Genomic DNA, 24,083 nt, shown 5'->3' on the forward strand with positions numbered 1-24,083 from the left:
CGTGGGAGAGATGAAGATGGGGTGGCTGTTGCACACAGCAACCCTACCCTCTGGGCCGCAGGAGCTGGGTTCAAGTGGCACAGTTAGACGTCACGGCTGGAAACTCCCTCAACTGCACTGGATGGCCATGTCTTCCGTCGTGCTTTGACGTGCCCCTTGCACCACAGTGCGCTGCTGAGACAGCTTCATGACCCACGAGCGCTCCAGTGGATTCTCTCTGCCCAATCCGCTGGAACAGACTCCGCATGCTGGGCTGAGTATCTCTGCTATACAGTTTAGAAAAAGGCACAGAATATTATTTATTTACATAGTGACTTTTGCAACCTCAGAATATTACAGCCTGGTAGATAAAGTGTAGAGCATCCCTCCGGTATTGAGAGACACATAGTCGCCAATGTACACACAAGCTCACATAAGCAGTGACGAGCAAATAACCAGGTCATTTCAGGACTTTTAACAGCATTATGAATGATCAGCAATCAATAACGGTCATCCCTGCAGCAGCTGCACACAAATCCGTCTCTCTGCCAAGTTTTTTCCATAAACAATTAAAGACGAAGTCAGACACAAAAAGCTGGAGTAACTCAGTGGGTCAGACAGCATCTCTGGAGAAAAGGTACAGATGACGTTTCGGGTCGAGACCCTTCTTCAGAATGCAACTCTCAGACACCTCCTCCTACCTGTCCTTGGACTATGACCCCATAGATGAGTACCAGGCCATAATCTCACAGACCATTTCTGATGTCATCACTTCCGGCTGCCTGCCCTCCAAAGCCATCAACTTTATCGTTCCCCAGCCTCGGTTTTATATTCTCCTCAAAATCCATAAGCAGAACTGCCCTGGCAGACCCATTGTTTCTGCTTGTTCCAGTCCCACTGAATTAAGCCTCCATAAAAAAAATAATTGATCATGTCCATACTATAGTATTGGCAGCAGTTCTATTTATCCTGACTTATTTTTTTTTAGTGAAGATGTTTACTTACAGTACATCGATTTTGAGCTTTGCATTTTAATTGCAACCATTTCTGGATTTTCTTGTGCTGCGATGTACTCATCGACAGCTTGAGGCCACACTCTAGTAACACATTAGTGTGGCCGTGAATGACTCATTTTTTTGGTTGTCTGCTTGCAGTGGTACAATCATCTAGGCTATTGATTTCTGTGTGTTTGTTTCATTTGTCACAGAGAATGGTTTGTTGGTGACCATTAACCCCAGCATCTATGTGTGAGATTCATCTTCACAGATACTGGTGTATGCAGTAAATTAGCCACTGGGCATTGCATAAACTACTGCAAGATCTAATTAGTGAGTCTAAGGTATCCTGTATCAATACCACATCTGAATTATCTAATGCTGAATTAATTTTGGGCTTTATTAATATTGATTGAGTCTAAAAATCTATTTTGACATATTGTGTTGCTCACATTTAATGACTAGTATTTATATTTTTAGATGCTGGGTGTTGTGCAGACAATTGTTTGAGAAAGCCTTGGGCACAGTATTATAACCACTTAAGAAGTAATGAGATTGCAAGAGTGAATATTCACTAATGAATGAACATTATGTCCAAATTAAAAACTGAATTATCTTCACGTTAACTCTTTAATCTGATGTCTTTTGTGTTAGGAGCATAGTGTAATTACATGAAAATAAAACAGAAACAGCCCTTTATCTTCTATTAGACTATTTTCAGCCATGTCCCCAGTATTGATCATTAAACAAGACGTATCGTTCAGCGGCCTAGTGACGTAGGTTGGGTTGCATGGTGGAGCAGCGGTAGAGTTGCTGATTTACAACATCAGAGACCCGGGTTCGATCCCGACTACGGGTGCTGTCTGTAAGCAATTTGTACGTTCTCCCCGTGACCTGCGTGGGTTTTCCCTGAGATCTCTGGTTTCCTCCCACAATCCAACGACATACAGGTTTGTAGGTTAATTGGCTCAGTATAAATGTAAATTGTCCCTGGTGTGTGTAGGACAGTGTTAATGTGCGGGTGATTGCTTGTCAGCGTGGACTCAGTGGGCCGAAGGGCCTGTTTCCATGCTGTATCACTAAACCAAACTAAACTAAACTAAATATCCAGTTCATGCTCAACGGTCGTCACTAGTTATAAATTACCTTCTTGTCTTTGTTTGCTCATAGTATCTCATTCAGTCTTCTACGATGAGAGTCACCACTGTGATTCACATACTTTGCACAGTTTTAGGTCTTATTCCTCCCCTGCTTTACTGCATACCTTAGCTTTAAAGTTCCTGGATCTCCGCTTTAACCTGTTCTACACAAACTACATTGTACAGTGTAGAAGTGTGAAATGCACTCCTCCAGATTCAGGAACAGTTTCTTCCCAGCTGTTATCAGGTAACTGAATCAACTTGCCACAACCAGAGAGCAGCTTTGAACTACGATCTACCTTATTGGTGACCCTTGGACTTTCCTTGATTGGACCTTGCTGGTTTTGCCTTGCACTAAACATTAATTCCTTTATCATGAACCTATACACTGTAAATGACTCAATTGTAATCATGTATTGTCTTTCTGCTGACTGGATAGCATGCAACAAAAGCTTTTTAATGTACCTTGATACACGTGACAATAAAATAAATCAAACTAAACAACCTCTGTCAAAACTACTTAACTAACTAACTAACTAACTAACTAACTAACTAACTAACTAACTAACTAACTAACTAACTAACTAACTAACTAACTAACTAACTAACTAACTAACTTTCACCTTTCTCTCCACAACTCTCCCCAATCTTATTCAAACCTCCTATCTTTTTTTTAAACAGTTCTTCAAATGAGTTGCATTTTGATCATAACAAATGCTTGGAAATGTTCTGGAGCTCCTCAGGTTTGCTTGATACTTAAAATATCCTATCAGATATTGTTTTCTGAAGAATGCAGAATCCTTTAATAATGCAACATAAGGATACAAAATATGTGCAAGGTATTGGACTGATATATGAAAACTGATTTTATATGACAGAAATATTTCAATTGTCATTAGAAACGGGAATAGTGCCGGAGGATTGGCGTACTGCGCATGTTGTTCCATTGTTTAACAGGGGGTCTAAGATTAAACCTAGCAATTATAGACCTGTTAGTTTGATGTCAGTGGTGGGCAAATTAATGGAAAGGATACTTAGAGATAATATATATAAGCATCTGGATAAACAGGGTCTGGATTAGGTCTGATTTGTGCCTGGAAAGTCATGTTTGACTAATCTTCTTGAATTTTTTGAAGAGGTTACTCAGGAAATTGAAGAGGGTAAAGCAGTGGATGTCTATATGGACTTCAGTAAGGCCTTTGACAAGGTTCCTCATGGAAGGTTGGTTAAGAAGGTTCAATTATTGGGTATTAATGGTGGAGTAGCAAGATGGATTCAACAGTAGCTGAATGGGAGATGCCAGAGAGTAATGGTGGATGGCTGTTTGTCAGGTTGGAGGCCGGTGATTAATGGGGTGCCACAGGGACCTGTGTTGGGTCCACTGTTGTTTGTCATGTACATCAATGATCTGGATGATGGTGTGGTAAATTGGACTGGTAAGTATGCAGATGATACTAGGATAGGTGGTGTTGTGGATAATGAAGTCGATTTTCAAAGTCTACAGAGAGATTTAGGCCATTTGGAAGTGGGCTGAAAGATGGCAGATGGAGTTTAATGCTGATAAGTGTGAGGTGCTACATCTTGGCAGGACAAATCAAAATAGGACGTACATGGTAAATGGTAGTGAATTGAGGAATGCAGTTGAACAGAGGGATCTAGGAATAACTGCACAGTTTCCTGAAGGTGGAATCTCATGTAGATAGGGTGGTAAAGAAAGCTTTTGGTGTGCTGGCCTTTATAAATCAGAGCATTGAGTATAGAAGTTGGGATGTAATGTTAAAATTGTACAAGGCATTGGTGAGGCCAATTCTGGAGTATGGGGTACAATTTTGGTCGCCTAATTATAGGAAGGATGTCAACAAAATAGAGAGAGTACAGAGGAGAGTTACTAGAATGTTGCCTGGGTTTCAGCAACTAAGTTACAGACAAAGGTTGAACAAGTTAGGGCTTTATTCTTTGGAGCGCAGAAGGTTAAGGCGGGACTTGATAGAGGTCTTTAAAATGATGAGAGGGATAGACAGAGTTTACGTGGATAAGCTTTTCCCATTGGGAGTAGGGAAGATTCAAACAAGGGGACATGACTTGAGAATTAAGGGACTGAAGTTTAGCGGGTAACATGAGGGGGAACTTCTTTACTCAGAGAGTGGTAGCTGTGTGGAATGAGCTTCCAGTGGAAGTGGTGGAGGCAGGTTCGATTTTATCATTTAAAAATAAATTGGTAGGTATATGGATGGGAAAGGAATGGAGGGTTATGGTCTGAGTGGTGATAGATGGGACTAGGAGAGAATAAGTGTTCGACACGGACTAGAAGGGCCGAGTTGGCCTGTTTCCGTGCGGTAATTATTATATGGTTATATGGCTATATGAAGAGACCATGGAGTTACCATTGCTGGATGCATATCTGAGCACAATGGGCAGTATACCTGGACTTTCAGGAAGCATTTAAAAAGGTCCCACATATGAGATTAGTGGGCAAAATTAGGGCATATGGTATTGGGGGTAGAGTGCTGACATGGATAGAAAATTGGTTGGCAGACAGGAAACAAAGAATAGGGATTAACGGGCCCATTTCAGAATGGCAGGCAGTGACTAGTGGGGTGCCGCAAGATTTGGATGAAGGGATTCAAAGTAACATTAGCAAATTTGCAGATGACACAAAGCTGGGTGGCAGTGTGAACTGTGGGAAGGATGCTATGAGAATGCAGGGTGACTTGGACAGGTTGGGAGTGTGGGCAGATGCATGGCAGATGAAGTTTAATGTGGATAAATGTGAGGTTCTCCACTTTGGTATAAAAAACAGGAAGGCAAATTATTATCTAAATGGCGTCAAGTTAGGAAAAGGGGAAGTACAACGGGATCTGGGGGTCCTTGTTCATCAGTCTATGAAAGTAAGCATGCAGGTACAACAGGCAGTGAAGAACGCGAATGGCATGTTGGCCTTTATAACATGAGGTGTCAAGTATAGGAGCAAAGAGGTCCTTCTGCAGTTGTACAGAGCCCCAGTGAGACCACACCTGGAGTGTTTTGTGCAGTTTTGGTCCCCTAATTTGAGGTAGGACATTCTCGCTATTGATGGAGTTCAGCGTAGGTTTACAAGGTTAATTCCCGGGATGGCGGGACTGTCATATGCTGAGAGAATGGAGCGGCAGGGCTTGTACACTCTGGAGTTTAGATGGATGAGAGGGGATCTTATTGAAACATATAAGATTGTTAAGGGTTTAGACACACTAGAGGCAGGAAAAATGTTCCCGATGTTGGAGGAGTCCAGAACCAGGGACCACAGTTTAAGAATAAAGGGTAAGCCATTTAGAACGGAGATGAGGAAATACTTTTTCACACAGAGAATTGTGAGTCTGTGGAATTTTCTGCCTCAGAGGGCGTTGGAGGCCAGTTCCCTGGATACTTTCAAGAAAGAGCTAGATGGGGCTCTTAAAGATAGTGGAGTCAGGGGATATGGGGAGAAGGTTTAGGAAGTTTGGTATGTCCCCAACAACTCTCACCAACTTCAACAGATGTGCCATAGAAAGCATTTAATTGGGATCTATCACAGCATGGTTTAGGACCAGCTCCAACCAAGACCGCAAGAATTTGCAGAGAGATGTGGATGAAGCAAACAGAACATCACGCAAACCAGCCTCCCTTCCATTGACTCTATCCACACTTCAAACAGCATCAAGTAAGGCCATCAGCATAATCTAGGACCAGTCTCACCCTGGTCACTCCCCTTTCTTCTCTCTCCCATGAGACAAGAGGTATAGAGGTTTGAAAATACATACCTCCAGATTCAGGGACAGGGTGGAAGATTGCAACCTTCACGAGGTCCGCCCTGTTTCGACTAATGCAATTAACTCAACGTGCACAAACGGAAGATCAAATAGAACAAGTTGTCCAACAACTTTAGGCTGTGCACGCCACATGAAAGAAGAAGAAGAAACTGAGACAGTTTCTTCACAGCTGTTATCAGGCAACTAAACCTTTCTGTCACCAGCACAACTGCAATCCTGACCTCAAATCTACCTCATTGGAGACCTTTGAACTATCTTTAATGGGACGTTATCAGACTTTATCTTATACTAAATGTTGTACGCATTATCCTTTATCTATACACTGTGGATGGCTTGATGATAATAATGTATGTTCTTTTATTTGACCAAATAGCACGCAACAAAAGCTTTTCATTGTAACTTGGTGCCCATAAAATAAAATTTATAAACTAAACTAATAAATAGTTCACCTGCATGAAAGTGATTTATATTTCAATTGGAGGTACACAAAATTGCTGGAGAAACTCAGCGGGTGCAGCAGCATCTATGGAGCGAAGAAAATAGGCGACGTTTCGGGCCGAAACCCTTCTTCAGATTATATTTCAATTGACTCATTTACCCCATTATGGTTTTAACCATATCAAGTTATATTATATTTTTACTTTCCAACTTATTCAAAATATCTAACTATCAACCTGCACTTCATTCCCCTTTCAATCCTGGAATAGTTATCAAAGCTTTGAAGACTGTGTTTCAATGCTCTATGGAAAGACTAGAGATCAGAGATTCACAGTTAACTGTTTGACAGGATTTATGACACACTGATGAAAGGTTTTTGTTACAATGTTATCCCACAAATGCTCCCAAGATACATGATCGTGGTTACCTCAGAAGGCAGTGGAGGCCAATTATCTGGATGCTTTCAAGAGAAAGTTGGATCTTAAAGATAGCGGATATGGGGAGAAGGCAGGAACGGGGTACTGATTGTGGATGATCAGCCATGATCAGATCAGTGAAGGTTACACAAAAAAGCTGGAGAAACTCAGCGGGTGCAGCAGCATCTATGGAGCGAAGGAAATAGGCAACGTTTCGGGCCGAAACCCTTCTTCAGACTGATCGGGGGCGGGGGTGGGTGGGGACAAGAAAGGGAAAAGGAGGAGGAGCCCGAAGGCTGGGGGATGGGAGGAGACAGCAGGGGGGCTGAGGAAGGGGAGGAGACAGCAAGGACTAACAAAATTGGGAGAATTCGATGTTCATGCCCCTGGGATGCAGACTCCCCAAACGGAATATGAGGTGCTGTTCCTCCAATTTCCGGTGCTGCTCGCTGTGGCCATGGAGGAGACCCAGGACAGAGAGGTCGGAGACGGAGTGGGAGGGGGAGTTGAAGTGCTGAGCCACCGGGAGGTCAGCTTGGTTATTGCGGACCGAGCGGAGGTGTTCGGCGAAACGATCGCCCAACCTCCGCTTGGTCTCAGATCAGTGAATGTTGGTGCTGGCTCGAAGGGCTGAATGGTCTACTTCTGCACCTATTGTATTTTGTCTATTGCCTATTGTCTAAGAGCAAGATAGTTATTCTGGCACTGTACGATCAGATCTCCCTCCTGTACACTGACTCATTAAAACCGTGAGTGTTGTCAATACAATCTTGCTGTCAAGCTGGAAAGGGTACAGAGAAGATTTACAAGGATTTTGCCAGGACTAGAGGGTCTGAGCTATAGAGGTTGAATAGGCTGGGACCCTATTACTTGGAGGATTAACATAGAAAATAAAGAAAATAGGTGCAGGAGTAGGCCATTCGGCCCTTCGAGCCTGCACCGCCATTCAATATGATCATGGCTGATCATCCAACTCAGTATCCTGTTCCTGCCTTCTCTCCATTCCCCCTGATCCATTTAGCCGCAAGGGCCATATCTAACTCCCTCTTAAATATAACCAATGAACTGGCCTCAACTATGCCACCTTCTGTGGCAGAGAATTCCAGAGATTCACCACTCTCTGTGTGAAAAAGGTTTTCCTCATCTCGGTCCTAAAAGATTTCCCCCTTATCCTTAAACTGTGACCCCTCGTTCTGGCCTTCCCCAACATCGGGAACAATCTTCCTGCATCTAGCCTGTCCAACCCCTTAAGAATTTTGTACGTTTCTATAAGATCCCCCCTCAACCTTCTAAATTCTAGCGAGTGCAAACCGAGTCTATCCAGTCTTTCTTCATATGAAAGCCCTGACATCCCAGGAATCAGTCTGGTGAACCTTCTCTGTACTCCCTCTATGGCAAGAATGTCTTTCCTCAGATTAGGAGACCAAAACTGTACGCAATACTCCAGGTGTGGTCTCACCAAGACCCTGTAAAACTGCAGTAGAACCTCCCTGCTACTATACTGAAATCCTTTTGCTATGAATGCTAACATACCATTCGCCTTCTTCACTGCCTGCTGGACCTGCATGCCTACTTTTAATGACTGGTGTACCATGACACCCAGGTCTCGTTGCATCTCCCCCTTTCCTATTGGCCACCATTCAGATAATAATCTACTCTCCTGTTTTTGCCACCAAAGTGGATAACCCCACATTTATCCACATTATACTGCATCTGCCATGCATTTGCCCACACCCAGCCTATCCAAGTCACCGTGCAGCCTCCTAGCATCCTCCTCACAGCTAACACTGCCCCCCAGCTTCGTGTCATCCGCAAACTTGGAGATGTTGCATTCAATTCCCTCGTCCAAATCATTAATATATATCGTAAATAGCTGGGGTCCCAGAACTAATCCTTGTGGTACCCCACTAGTCACTGCCTGCCATTGTGAAAAGGACCCGTTTACTCCTACTCTTTGCTTCCTGTCTGCCAGCCAGTTTTCTACCCACATCAATACTGAACCCCCAATACTGTGTGCTTTAAGTTTGTATACTAATCTCTTATGTGGGACCTTGTCGAAAGCATTCTGAAAGTCCAGATATAACACATCCACTGGTTCTCCCTTATCCACTCTACGAGTTACATCCTTGAAAAATTCTATAAGATTCGTCAGACATGATTTACCCTTCATAAATTTATGCTGACTTTGTCCAATGATTTAATCACTTTCCAAATGTGCTGCTATCCCATCCCGGCAGTTTCCCCACTACTGACGTTAGACTAACTGGTCTGTAATTCCCCGTTTTCTCTTTCCCTCCCTTTTTAAAAAGTGGTGTTACATTAGCTACCCTCCAATCCTCAGGAGCTACTCCAGAATCTAAAGAGTTTTGAAAAATTATCACTAATGCATCCACTATTTCTGGGGCTACTTCCTTAAGTACTCTGGGATGCAGCCTATCTGGCCCTGGGGATTTATCGGCCTTTAATCCATTCAATTTACCTAACACCACTTCCCGGCTAACCTGGATTTCACTCAGTTCCTCCATCTCATTTGACCCCCGGACCCCTGCTATTTCCGGCAGGTTATTTATGTCTTCCTTAGTGAAGACAGAACCAAAGTAGTTATTCAATTGGTCTGCCATGTCATTGTTCCCCATGTTCAATTCACCCGTTTCTGACTGCAAGGGACCTACATTTGTTTTAACTTATCTTTTTCTCTTCACATATCTATAAAAGCTTTTGCAGTCAGTTTTTATGTTCCCTGCCAGTTTTCTTTCATAATCTATTTTCCCTTTCCTAATTAAGCCCTTTGTCCTCCTCTGCTGGTCTCTGAATTTCTCCCAGTCCTCTGGTAGGTGCTTTTTCTGGCTAATTTGTACGCTTCATCTTTTGTTTTGATACTATCCCTAATTTCCCTTGTTATCCATGGATGCACTACCTTCCCTGATTTATTTTTTTGCCATACCGGGATGAACAATTGTTGTAATTCATCCATGCAGTCTTTAAATGCCTTCCATTGCATATCCACCGTCAACCTATTAAGAATCAATCGCCAGTCTATCTTGCAACTATGCAACTATGCAACTGGATCCTGGATTTCCTTTCTGAAAGACCCCAGTCTGTGCGGGTGGGGAAGAACACCTCCTCGGTCATCACACTGAGCACCGGCTCCCCTCAGGGCTGTGTCCTGAGTCCGCTGCTCTTTACATTGATGAAACATGACTGTGTCGCCAGGTCCACTACTAATCATATCATCAAATACGCGGATGACACAACAGTAGTGGGCCTCATCCGCAATAACGACGACCAGGCATATAGAGAGGAGGTGGAACAGCTGGTGAGCTGGTGCAGCAGGAACAACCTTCTCCTAAATGTGAACAAAACCAAGGAGATTTTCATCGATTTCAGAAGGAAAATTCAGCCCAGTCACACTCCACTTTGCATCACCAACTTTGCAGTGGAGCAGGTGAAAAGCATCAAGTTCCTGGGGGTGCATATAACGGACACCTTAAACTGGTCCACAAACATTACATCTCTGGCAAAACGGGCACAGCAGCGGTTGTACTTCCTCCGCAGGTTGAGAAGTTTACACCTCCACCCTCCCATCCTCGCCACTTTCTACAGAAGTACAATTGAGTCAGTCATGACCAGCTGCATCTCTATGTGGTGCGGCAGCTGTACAGCTGCGGACTGGAAGTGCCTTCAGAGAGTGGTGAGGACAGCGGAAAAAATCATTGGGACTTCTCTTCCTTCCATCATGGACATGGGGTACAAGCGCTGTCTGATTAGAGCTAAGGGCATTACCAGAGCCCCCACACACCCACAATTTGGACTGTTTATACTGCTTAACTCTGGGAGAAGGTACCGCAGCATGAAGAGCGGGACAACCAGGTTCTGCAACAGCTTCATCCCCCAGGCCATAAGATTACTGAACAATCAACAAAACCGAGGCTAGAACTTTTTAAATATCGACACTTTTAAAAAACTTTTTATATATATTTATTTTACAGAACCATGCACATGAGGCATTTTTATGGACACACCCAGCACTTTTAACTATTACCTGATTTTGGAGAGTAAAATGCAACGAAATTTCATTCAAGGTGCACTGTGTCTAGGTGTATATCTGAATGACAATAAAGTTTTCATCATTCATTCATTCATCTTGGCCAATTCACGTCTCATACCCTCAAAGTTACCTTTCTTTAAGTTCAGGACCCTTGTTTCTGAATTAACGATGTCACTCTCCATCCTAATGAAGAACTAAACCACATGATGGTTACTCTTGCCCAAGGGGCTGCGTACAACAAGACTGCTAACTAACCCTTCCTCATTACTCAATACCCAGTCTAGAATAGCCTGCTCTCTCGTTGGTTCCTCTACATGTTGGTTTAGAAAACTATAACCATATAACCATATAACCATATAACAATTACAGCACAGAAACAGGCCATCTCGACCCTTCTAGTCCGTGCCGAACACATATTCACCCCTAGTCCCATATACCTGCGCTCAGAACATAACCTTCCATTCCCTTCCCGTCCATATAACTATCCAATTTATTTTTAAATGATAAAAACGAACCTGCCTCCACCACCTTCACTGGAAGCTCATTCCACACAGCCACCACTCTCTGAGTAAAGAAGTTCCCCTCATGTTACCCCTAAACTTCTGTCCCTTAATTCTCAAATCATGTCCCCTTGTTTGAATCTTCCCTACTCACAGTGGAAAAAGTCAACTCTGTCTATCCCTCTCATCATTTTAAAGACCTCTATCAAGTCCCCCCTTAACCTTCTGCGCTCCAAAGAATAAAGCCCTAACTTGTTCAACCTTTCTCTGTAACTTAGTTGCTGAAACCCAGGCAACATTCTAGTAAATCTCCTCTGTACTCTCTCTATTTTGTTGACATCCTTCCTATAATTAGGCGACCAAAATTGTACACCATACTCCAAAATTGGCCTCACCAATGCCTTGTACAATTTAAACATTACATCCCAACCTCTATACTCAATGCTCTGATTTATTAAGGCCAGCACACCAAAAGCTTTCTTTACCACCCTATCTACATGAGATTCCACTTTCAGGGAACTGTGCACAGTTATGCCCAGATCCCTCTGTTCACCTGCATTCTTCAATTCCCTACCATTTATCATGTACATCCTATTTTGATTTGTCCTGCCAAGATGTAGCACCTCATACTTATCAGTATTAAACTCTATCTGCCATCTTTCAGCCCACTCTTCCAACTGGCATAAATCTCTCTGTAGACTTTGAAAATCTACATTATCCACAACCCCACCTATCTTAGTATCATCTGCATACTTACTAATCCAATTTACCACACCATCATCCAGATCATTGATGTACATGACAAACAACAGTGGACCTAACACAGATCCCTGTGGCACCCCACTAGTCACTGGCCTCCAACCTGAAAACAACCATCCACCATTACTCTCTGGCATCTCCCATTCAGCCACTGTTGAATCCATCTTGCTACACCTCCATTAATCCCCAACTATTGAACTTTCTTAACCAACCTTCCATGAGGAACCTTGTCAAAGGCCTTACTGAAGTCCATGTATACAACATCCACTGCTTTATCCTCATCAATTTCCCGAGTAACCTCTTCAAAAAATTCAAGAAGATTAGTCAAACATGACCTTCCAGGCACAAATCCATGTTGACTGTTCCTAATCAGACCGTATTTATCCAGATGCTTATATATATTATCTCTAAGTATCCTTTCCATTAATTTGCCCACCACTGCTGTCAAACTAACAGGTCTATAATTGCTAGGTTTACTCTTGGACCCCTTTTTAAACAATGGAACAACATGCGCAGTATGCCAATCCTCCGGCACTATTCCCGTTTCTAATGACATTTGAAATATTTCTGTCATAGACCCTGCTATTTCTACACTAACTTCCCTCAATGTCCTAGGGAATATCCTGTCCGGACCTGGAGACTTATCCACTTTTATATTTCTCAAAAGTGTCAGTACTTCCTCTTCTTTGATCCTCATAGTTTCCATAGCTACTCGACTTGTTTCCCTTACCTCACATAATTCAATATCCTTCTCCTTGGTGAATAATGAAGACAAGAAATTGTTCAATATCTCCCCCATCTCTTTTGGCTCTGCAGATAGCTGTCCACTCTGACTCTCTAATGGACCAACTTTATCCCTCGTTATCCTTTTGCTATTGATATAGCTGTAGAAACCCTTAGGAGTTACTTTCACCATACTTGCCAAAGCAACCTCATATCTTCTTTTAGCTTTTCTAATTTCTTTCTTGAGATTCTTTTTACATTCTTTATACTCCTCAAGCACCTCCTTTACTTCATGCTGCCTATAATTATTGTAGATCTCTCTCTTTTTCTGAACCAAGTGTCCAATTTCCCTTGAAAACCAAGGCTCTTTCCAATTTTTACTATTTCCTTTCAACCGAACAGGGACATAAAGATTCTGTACTCTTAACATTTCACCTTTAAATGTCCTCCATTTCCCTTCCACATCTTTCCCATAAAACAAACTGTCGCAATTTACTCCTTTTAAATCCTTTCGCATCTCATCAAAGTTAGCCTTTCTCCAATCAAAAATCTGAACCCTAGGTCCAGTTCTGACCCTCTCCATAATTATATTGAAACTAATGGTATTGTGATCACTGGTCCCGAACTGTTCCCCAACACATACCTCTGCCACCTGACCCATCTCATTTCCTAACAGGAGGTCCAGCACTGCCCCTTCTCTAGTAGGCACTTCTATGTATTGCTGCAAAAAACTATCCCGCACACATTTTACAAACTCCAACCCATCCAGCCCATTTACAGAATGTGTTTCCCAGTCTATGTGTGGAAAATTGAAATCTCCCACAATCACTACCTTGTGCTTACTACTAATATCTGCATCTCCTTACATATTTGCTCTTCCAATTCTCGCTCCCCATTTGGCGGTCTATAATACACCCCTATAAGTGTTTCTACCCCTTTCCCATTTCTCAGTTCCACCCAAATAGCCTCCCTAGACGAGCCCTCTAATCTATCCTGCCAAAGCACTGCTGTAATATCTTCCCTGATAAGCAATGCAACACCTCCTCCTCTTGCCCCTCCAATTCTATCACACCTGAAGCAACGAAATCCTGGAATATTTAGTTTTCAATCACAGCCCTCCTGCAACCATGTTTCACTGATCGCCACAACATCATACTTCCAGGTGTCAATCCAGGCTCTAAGTTCATCCACCTTTCTTACAATGCTCCTAGCATTAAAATATACACATTTAAGAACGCACCATCTCTTATTCTCTGTTCATTTTATTTTTATTTTTCTTCTCTCTCCCCTACATGTTGGGTCAGAGTGCTACCATTCTCTGCCCCCTGCCTTACACACTGACTGCTAGCTTTCCCATTTAGAGCCCCTCCCCCCAACCACACTAGTTTAAAGTCTCCCCAGTAATCCTTGCCTTTTTGGGTACAGGGACAATAGTGGAGACTTTGAAGCAGGCAGGGTCAGTACATGTTTGAATTATGGGACTGGTTGAAAATGTTTGTGTATACCGGTGCCAGTTATTTGGCACAGAGCTTGAGAGTAGAGGGGGAAACAATGTCCTGGGGATATGGCGTTTAAGCAGTTTCCTTTAGTAGTCTGAAGAAGGGTCTCGACCCAAAACGTCACCAATTATTTTTCTCCGGTGAAGCTGTCTGACCTGCTGAGTTACTCCAGCTTTTTCTGTCTACTCCTTTAGCAAGTGATGGCCTGCAGGCCCTAACTCAGCTGCCAAAAGTCATTACATCCTTTCGTTTAAACCAAAAGTGTCTCTCTTTTTGTTTAATTTTTTTTACGAATCAACTGCTGCCTTTGTAAGGACCTACAGCTTGGCATTCAACAATGTCATCCTCTCCAAACCGATCATCAAATGGAGAAACTGGATCTCTCATCAACCCAATGCATCCCTTGACTTTCTCATTGGCTGACTACAATTTGTTTCACACCACTTCCTCCTCGATAACCATTAACACGACCACCCAAGGCAGTGTGCTCAATCCACTGCTCTACTTTCTCTGTACCCACGACTGTGTAGGCAGGCGCAGTCCAAAACCGTATTTAATTTCACCTAATGATACCACCATTGTTGGACGAATAACTGATAATGATGAGACAGGGTATGGGGGGGAGATTGGTAATCTGAGCGAATAATGTCTGAACAATCTTGCTCTCAATGTTAGCAAGACCAAGGTGCATATTGTTGACTTCAGAAAAAGGAAATCCAAGGAGCCATAAACCAGTCCTCACCGACCAGGCAGAGGTGGAGAGAGTCAGGAACTTCAAATTCCTGGGCCTGCATATCTCTTAAGATCTACCCCGGACCCTGAATATGGATGCAATCATAAAGAAAGCCCATCAACGCCTCTACTTCTTTAAAGTATTGAGGATTTTTGTTGAGGATTTTTGTAGAAGATTGAGATTCATTTTGCAGACAAACACTCTCTTGAACTATTTCAAGTGTACAATAGTGGGCATATTAATTGGTTGCATCAAGGCCTGGTTCGGAAAATCGAACGCCCAGGAATGAAGAAGATGCAAAAAGTGGTGAACATTGGCCAACCATTGGGTAGAAGATACAGGAGCCTGAGGACCATTATCTCCACATTGAAAAATAGTCTCTGGCCATTAACTATCAGGGTGTGGAACAACACTCCCCAAACATGACATTAACCCGATAACAACACCAAACCACTGTGTAAAATTTACAGACTGCACTATTCATAAATTTATTAGTGACAGTAGCAGAGTTAGGCCATTCGACCAATTAGTCCACTCTACCATTCAATCATGGCTGTTCAATCTCTGCCTCCTAACCCCATTCGCCTGCCTTCTCGCCATAACCCCTGACACCCGTACTAATCAAAAATCTATCTATCTCTGCCTTAACAATATCAATTGACTTGGCCTCCACGGCCTTTATGGCAAAGAATTCAAATGAAAACTATGTACTTCAATGGAGTGTGGGAGGAATTATGGTCTGGTTACTTATTACTATTGTGTAATTTACTTTTTAATTTATTGTGTTATGGATTATTGTAAATTTAATTGTTGTGTTATTGCATTAATCAACCTGTGGCAACTCTTTTGTGTACTGTGCATGTTGTCTATACATGAAATTATACACTCCAGACTCTTGACTTTTATGTTTTGCACTAAAGTCTTGTTTTTTGCACAGACGTTTTCTTTTTTATTTTCATTTAGAAATTATAAGAATTGGCCTGGAATTTATATATTTGTGTGTTTGAATCCATAATCGTGTAATGCTACTGTAAGCAAGACTTTCATTAGTGAATTGATTCTCTACACAATGCTTGTAAATATTAAAATTGGCACACATGCCTACCTGCAGATTATACATGTTCATTAAGTGTTCATTTTAGTATTTTGTAAGGTCCTCCAAGAAATGAGAAGGTTTGAATGGATTTGTGCTTCCCAGAATCGTTTCCAGTTTTATAACTATTTGCAAGATCAGCGAACTCATTCCTGGCCAAGGTCTACTACCTCTTAACGACATGGTTGGTATTACGGCAGAGTTGCTGCCTTAAGGGCCTGTCCCACGAGCATGCGTAGCAAGTGCGACCAAACCGGAAGCGGGGGCCACGCGGAGGTCGAGTGATCCCTGTACAGGGCATGTCGCACCAGCATGCGACTGCATGCGGCGAGCGCAACCAAACCGGAAGCGGGGGCAGCGTGGCGGTAGAGTGATCCCGTACGAGTTGACATGAAGTTCGAGCGAAGTCCGCAGGAAGTTCGCGCTAGGCATACGCCGTCAAGACGCTGCGTACGGCGTCGAGATGGTGCGTACGGCCTCAATGCGGCTGCGGACCGGCAAGCCGTTGCCGTGCGGAATTTTTGAACAGTGTCAGTTTTTCAGAGCCCCGCGTGATGTTGGGACCAGCTCCACAAAACTCCATATGGCTCCAGCGATCAAAGTGTGACCGGCCACGCGAAGCCATACAGCTCAAGCGACCACGTTAGGTCGCGCTTGAAACATGCAGTCACATGCTCATGGGACAGGCCCTTTACAGCACTTGCAGCGCTGGAGACCCGGGTTCGATCTTGACTACGGGCGCTGTCTGTACGGAGTTTGCACGTTCTCTCCTTGACAGCGTGGGTTTTCTCTGAGATCTTCAGTTTCCTCCCACACTTCAAAGACATAGAGGTATGTAGATTAATTGGCTTTGTGTATGTATAAACTGTCTCTGGTGTGTGTAGCATAATGTTAATGTGCGGTGATCGTTGGTCGGTGCAGACTCTGTGGGCCAAAGGGCCTGTTTCCGCGCAGAATCTCTAAAACTGTGTTGTTTTACAATGCTTTTATTAAATGTCTGTCAAAGCACCAAAACAGCAAAGTTTTCTTAAAATTGCATTCCTGTGTAAACAATCTAAAGAGCCAAATACTATTCACTGTGACTTTTTTTTAGAAGTTCACAATAATTCTCCCTGAATTGAAACTACTTCCTGTATAGGAAGGAACTGCAAATGTCAGTTTACACTGAAGAAAGGCACAAAGTGCTGGAGCAACTCGGCAGGGACATGCAGCATCTCTGAAGAGAAGGATTGGGTCGAGACCATTCTACAGACTCTTCAGAAGGGTCGGGACCCAAAATGTCACCCATGCAAACTACTCCCATTTCTCATTTCTCATTTTGGGGATTTCTCCAGCACTGGCAGAGGTTAAACAAGTGTCATGTGAGTCGGAGGGATAGCCAAACCCTTTGTTACATAGAATAGCAGAGCACAGAAACGTCTGAGCCCACAATGTCTGTGCTGAACATGATGCCAAGTTAAACTGACCTCATCTGCCCGTATCTGATCCATATCTCTCTAATCCCTGCACTTCCATGTGCCTATCCAAAAGCCTCGTGAATGCCACCACCACCCGTTGCATTGGATTCCAGGCCCCCAGTACTCTATGTAAAAAACTTGCCCCGTATATCTCTGTTAAACTTCCCCCCTCTTAATTTATATCTATGCCCTCTAGTATTGGACAAGGTTCTAACTGTCCATGTATGTGTCAGGTTGGGGGGAGTTCCTCCCGCCACGGGTACCATGCCCCATGGTTGGATAGCCGGCGACTAATCCGTCTCCCCCACCTGGTTTGCCAGGTGAGGAGGGGGCTGTGGACCCCCAGCAGGACCAAAAACAAGGCCTGTCAAAGGGTGGATGAGCTTCCAGCGAGTCAACGGCCATCCACACTTCAGTAGAAGTTGTGATCACTGTTGCATATAGCATTGTAAGGAACGATGATAAAGCACACACAACAAAATCCTATCATTCCAGCGGCGGAAGTCCGCAGGAACTGGAGGACAGAGATGTGTGGTGCGTCCGTCACCGTTCCCATTGGAAACCAGCACCACTGCATCGCTAATGTTTTCAACAATGATAATGATGATGTATGTGTCTCATAATTTTATGTCTCCCCTGTACCTCCAATGTTCCAGGGAAAACAATCCAAGTCTATCAAACCTCTCCACACAGCAGCAGCACTTTAATCCAGGCAGTGTTCTGGTAAAACTCCTCTGCAACCATTCCAAAGCCTTCACATCCTTCCTGCAATGGAGTGGCCAGAACTGCATGCAATACTCCAAATTTTTTGGACAAAACTCTTTGTGAGAATAAAAGTCATAATTCTGCACAGCACATCATCAACACTGGGCTCAAGAGACTGCCTTTTCTCAAACCAATCCAACAATGTGCCATTTAATTAATACTGACAATTAAATATTGACAATTAAAACACCACCAAGGTTAGTGAATAGTAGGTGTAAGAAGCCACCACTATGGGAGTTCCCCACAGATGTGTGCAGTGTTTTACAACCAATATTTTGTTTGATATATTAATACTTTTACTTAAAGACAGTGGGATCAAGGAAAGAGTGTTCACGTTGCGGCCCTGTTTTCACCAATCTTTCCACCGCACACAAGAAGTACAAGAAGTGACAAGATAGACACCATTGCATGCAGATGCCGAGACGTGTGCTCAGCTCTGCCTGGACAACTTCTAATCTTGTGTGTGGCCAGCAGTTGTCTGTCTTTTCACCATTTTTATTTTTATTTTTAGATAGTTAAAGTGTTTTGTTTGGAGGTCTAGACTTTTTTGTGTGGGGGGGGGGGGGGGGGAAAGGGGGAAACTGCCTTTCAGGGTCCCTACCTGGTCGGAGAGGCAGCTTTTCTCCGGGCTGCAGCTTCGACCCGTCCTCGCGGCCTACCAGCGGGCCTGGAGCTGCGTTTCCTGTCGCGGACCGCCCATAACCTCGGCTTCGGCGGCGGCACAGCGCTGGAGCGCTATCGTGGAGCGGGCGATGCCTTGCCTGGGTCGCCGCGCTGGAGCTCCGGTGAGCTGAGACCGCCGAGTAAAACATCGCAGAGCTGCGGGACTGTGGAGCGGCCAGCTGCGGGTGGCGGCGCCGAACTTTACACCGGGACCTTGGGATCTCGCGACGAGATCGCCAGTTGTGGAGCTCCAACTGGCACGGCCTTGTCAGCTTCGGAAGCCGCGGCCTCCAGTACGGAAGCGGCCGTTCCAGGGTTCCCATGCCGCTGTGACGACTCTCCCGACGCCGGAGCAACATCACCCGGCGAGAACATCCAGGAACATCGGGCCTCCGTAGAGGCAACTGTGGAGGCCTCAATAGGCCCGACTATGGGTGAACTGGGGATGGGGACTGGACTTTATGCCTTCCCTCATAATGGGAACCATTGTGGGGGGATGTTCTTTGTGTTTAAGACTCTCATTGGTGTTATGTCTGTATTCTTTTGTGTGCTGCAAAATGGCAAAAAGCATTTCACTAACTACACCTCAGTGTATGTGAATGTGACTAATAAAATACCTTTGATACTTTTGATAACAAGAAGAACGTAAAGACAGTTAAAAAAAAACACTTTTCACACAAAGGGTGGTGGGTGTATGGAACAAGCTGCCCAAGGAGGTGTTTAAGAAACAGGTAGACAGGTACATGGATTGGGCAGGTTTGGAGGGATATGGACCAAATGCGGGCAGGTGGGGCTAATGTTGCTGGGTCATGATGGCAGGTGTGGGCAAATTGGGCTGAAGGGCCTGTTTCCACACTGTATCACAATATGACTCGGTGACTGTGACTTTGACCATAGAGTAAAAAATACAAACATTGTGATCTGAAGTGCAGTTGATTTCCTCCATCAGCTTATCATTGGGCCTTCATAGAGCACTGGCCCTGGTCTCCTGCATAGAAGCACTTGAACACACCCGATAAGGCACAAGGGAATATCTAAGCCTGGCAAGAGAGCTGTTGAACTTGCTAAAGATTGTGGCCATCCCATCCAGTATGTGAGTGAGTAATGCCCCTGTCCCACTTAGGAAACCTGAACAGAAACCTCTGGAGACTTTGGGCCCCACCCAAGGTTTCTGTGCGGTTCCCGGAGCTTGCAGGTGGTTGCCGGAGGTTGCAGGTAGTGGAAGCAGGTAGGGAGACTGACAAAAACCTCCGGGAACCTCCGAGAACCGCACAGAAACCTTGAGTGGGGCACAAAGTTTCCAGAGGTTTCCGTTCAGGTTTCCTAAGTGGGACAGGGGCATAAGAGCAGTGCTGGTCGGTTATAGTCAGGAGAGAGTTACACTGTGAAATATTGGAGAGCAAGAGAACAGCAGTACTTAATGACACCTGCAGGCTGTTTTTCATAGATGCTGGAGGACAGCTCAGAGTAGAGCTGCAGGCATTTTGTTGGTTGATACCATGTTTCACAAATTATATTATTATTTATAAATCTACTCCACTGCAATCTACTATGGACCTTGTATAAGTTGCATTAACGTACTTTGTTTTTCATTATTATTGACTGATTATCTTGTAGTCAGTGATGATTTATCTTATTAGTTTAGTTTAGTTTAGAGACACAGGCCCTTCGGCCCACCGATTCCACGCCGACCAACAATCCCCACACATTAACTCTACCCTGCACACACTAGGGAGAATTTTTTTCACATTTATACCAAGAAAATTAATCTACAAACCTGTACGTCTTTAGAGTGTGGGAGGAAACCAAAGTTCTTGGAGAAAACCCATGTAGGAAGGACATTATTGCCATAGAGGGAGTGCAGAGAAGGTTCACCAGACTGATTCTGGGATGTCAGGACTGTCTTATGAAGAAAGACTGGATAGACTTGGTTTATACTCTCTAGAATTTAGGAGATTGAGAGGGGATCTTATAGAAACTTACAAAATTCTTAAGGGGCAGGACAGGCTAGATGCAGGAAAATTGCTCCCGATGTTGGGGAAGTCCAGGACAAGGGGTCACAGCTTAAGGATAACGGGGAAATCCTTTGAAACCGAGATGAGAAGAACTTTTTTCACACAGAGAGTGGTGAATCTCTGGAACTCTCTGCCGCAGAGGGTAGACGAGGCCAGTTCATTGGCTATATTTAAGAGGGAGTTAGATGTGGCCCTTGTGGCTAAGGGGATCAGAGGGTATGGAGAGAAGGCAGGTACGGGATACTGAGTTGGATGATCAGCCATGATCATATTGAATGGCGGTGCAGGCTCGAAGGGCCGAATGGCCTACTCCTGCACCTAATTTCTATGTTTCTATGTTTCTATGTCACAGGGAGAACGTACAAACCCTGGACTGACAAACACCTGTAGTCAGGATCGAACCCGAGTCTCTTGAGCTGCAAGGCAGCAAATCTACCGCTGCGCCACATTAATTACTGTGTATTTAGTTATTATTTTGTTCTGATAATAAATCTGAAAAGCTGCAGCAAGTAAGAATTTCAGTATTCTATTCCTAGTGCATATGACAATGAAACATTTATGACTCTTGACACTGTTTATATCAGCACTGAATGAAACATCTAACCTCTATACCATCAAGGTTGACATAGATTTATACTATTGACTGGGGTTTGTACTTTGACTCAAGATGTGGAGCAGCCTAATTCCATGACAAGTTTACAGTTTGGACATGAGGTATAAATTGTTATAGTAGGAAATAATGGTTTTCTACAGCAGGCTGGGAGATATTACAATGGCCCATGTCAACATTTAACACATTGCATATTTTATATTCCCGATCTAACTGATTTCCACATGAACCCGTCGGCACTGTAAGGGTTAACGTGTGTCGTGAGCATCTTTAGTTTAGTTTAGTTCAGATATACAGCTCGGAAAAAGGCCCTTCGGCCCACTGAGTCCGTGCCGACCAGTGATCCCCGCACATTAACACTATCCCACACACACTAGGGACAATTTACATTTATACCAGGCCAAATATCCCACAACCCTGTTCGTCTTTGGAGTGTGGGAGGAAACCGTAGATCTCAGAGAAAACCCACGCAGGTCACAAGGAGAACTTACCAACGCTGTACAGACAGCACCCGTAGTTGGGATCAAACCCAGGTACTGGCGTTTTAAGGTGGCAATGCTACTGCTGTGCCACGGTGCTGTCTGAATTCATTTTCTTTTTGAACTCAGAACAAACTCAGGCTGGAGCAGTTACCCAAAACACCAATTGAATTGGCATGTTAATTTAGATGTTGTTCAATAATATATGACTTTTCATGAATTAATCAGTTTATTTATTCATGCGTGTATATATTCATACAATGGTATATGGACACACTGATCTGTTCTGTAGTCATGCCTACTATGTTCTGTTGTGCTGAAGCAAAGCAAGAATTTCACTGTCCTATCAGGGACACATGACAATAAACTCTCTTGAACTTGAACTTGAAATGAATCACTTTTGTGCAGGAAGCCAAGCAGCGTATATAAGGATCATTCATAATTATTTAGTTCAGCTTAGTTTAGTTTAGTGCCCACTGAGTCCGCACCGACCAGCGATCCCCGTACATTAACACTATCCTACATAAACTAGAGACAATTTTACATCTAGACATTTATACTAAGCCAATTAACCTACAAATCTGTATGTCTTTGGAGGGTGGGAAGAAACCAAAGATCTCAGAGAAAACCCACGCTTGTCACGAGGAGAATGTACAAACTCCGTACAGACAGCACCCGTAGTTGGGATCAAACCCAGGTACTTCCGTTGTAAAGCGGCAACTCTACTGCTACGCCATCGTGATGCCCAAATTTAATTTTCTTTTTGAACTCAGAACCTACTGAGGATGAAGCAGTTACCCAAAACACCAATTAACACATTTTAATGCGATTGCTATGAATAGGATTGGCATATTAACTTAGATGTTGTTCAGCATCATATAACTTTTTCATAAATGAATCAGTTTAGTGCAGGAAGCCACACAAGCATATACTGTATGACGGCCAGACTTATGATTATTCATTAAAAAAATCCAATTCAAAGCCTCATTACATTCTTCCATGCACACCAAAATATATTCTGGATAAGGCACATCCATAACACCTGCCCTAGGACGTTTGCGCTCACTGATTGAGACTCCTGTGGAATGATGATGGAGTCATGGAAGGTGAGGCTAAGTTCTACAAGGCAACCCTCAGAATGAAGGATTCCACCAACGAGAATATGCTGGAGCAGGTACAAAACCTGGTAGTTTACTCATGGTCGCTGGACCCAAAGGCTGCAAGATACAAGTCTGATCAACAATGTGAGAAGTTTGTGGGAAGGAATTACAGATGCTGGTTTAATCTATAGAGCCAAATGCTGGAGTAACTCAGCGGGACAGGCAGCATCTCTGGAGAGAAGGAATGGGTGAAGTTTTGGGTCGAGACCTTTCTTCAGACTGAGAGCCAGTTGAAACGGAAATGGGAGAAGTAGATGGTGGTGTAGAGAGATATAGAACAAATGAATAAAAGATATGCAAAAACGTAACGATGACAGAGGAATGTGAAGTGTTGCTGTTTGGGAAGTCTAACATGAGAAGGACCTACACAGTGAACAGTTGGGCTCTGGGGAGTGTTTTAGAGCAGAGATATCTAGGAGTGCAGGTGCGTGGTTCCTTGAAGATGGAGTCGCAGGTAGATAGGGTGGTTAAAGCAATGTTTGGCATATTGGCCTTCACCAGTCAGAGTATTGAGTATAGAAGTTGGGAGATCATGTTGCAGTTGTATAACACATTGGTGGGGGCCCATTTGGAGTATTGTTTTCAGTTCTGGACACTCGGTTATTAATCTGTAATCATCAAGCACCCAATTTTCCATTAACATTACTCCAATAGATTTATTTTCCCTACATTCCCATCAACTGCCCACAGATACTCCCATTCATCTACATACAAAGGCAATTTACAATTTACATATTTTCGGGGTGAGGGAGGAAACCGGAGCTCCTGGAGGAAACCCACACGGTCACAAGGAGAATGTAAAAACACCTGACATACAAAACCAGAGC

Source organism: Leucoraja erinacea, chromosome 21, assembly GCF_028641065.1.
Source record: "Leucoraja erinacea ecotype New England chromosome 21, Leri_hhj_1, whole genome shotgun sequence".
Taxonomy (NCBI): domain Eukaryota; kingdom Metazoa; phylum Chordata; class Chondrichthyes; order Rajiformes; family Rajidae; genus Leucoraja; species Leucoraja erinaceus.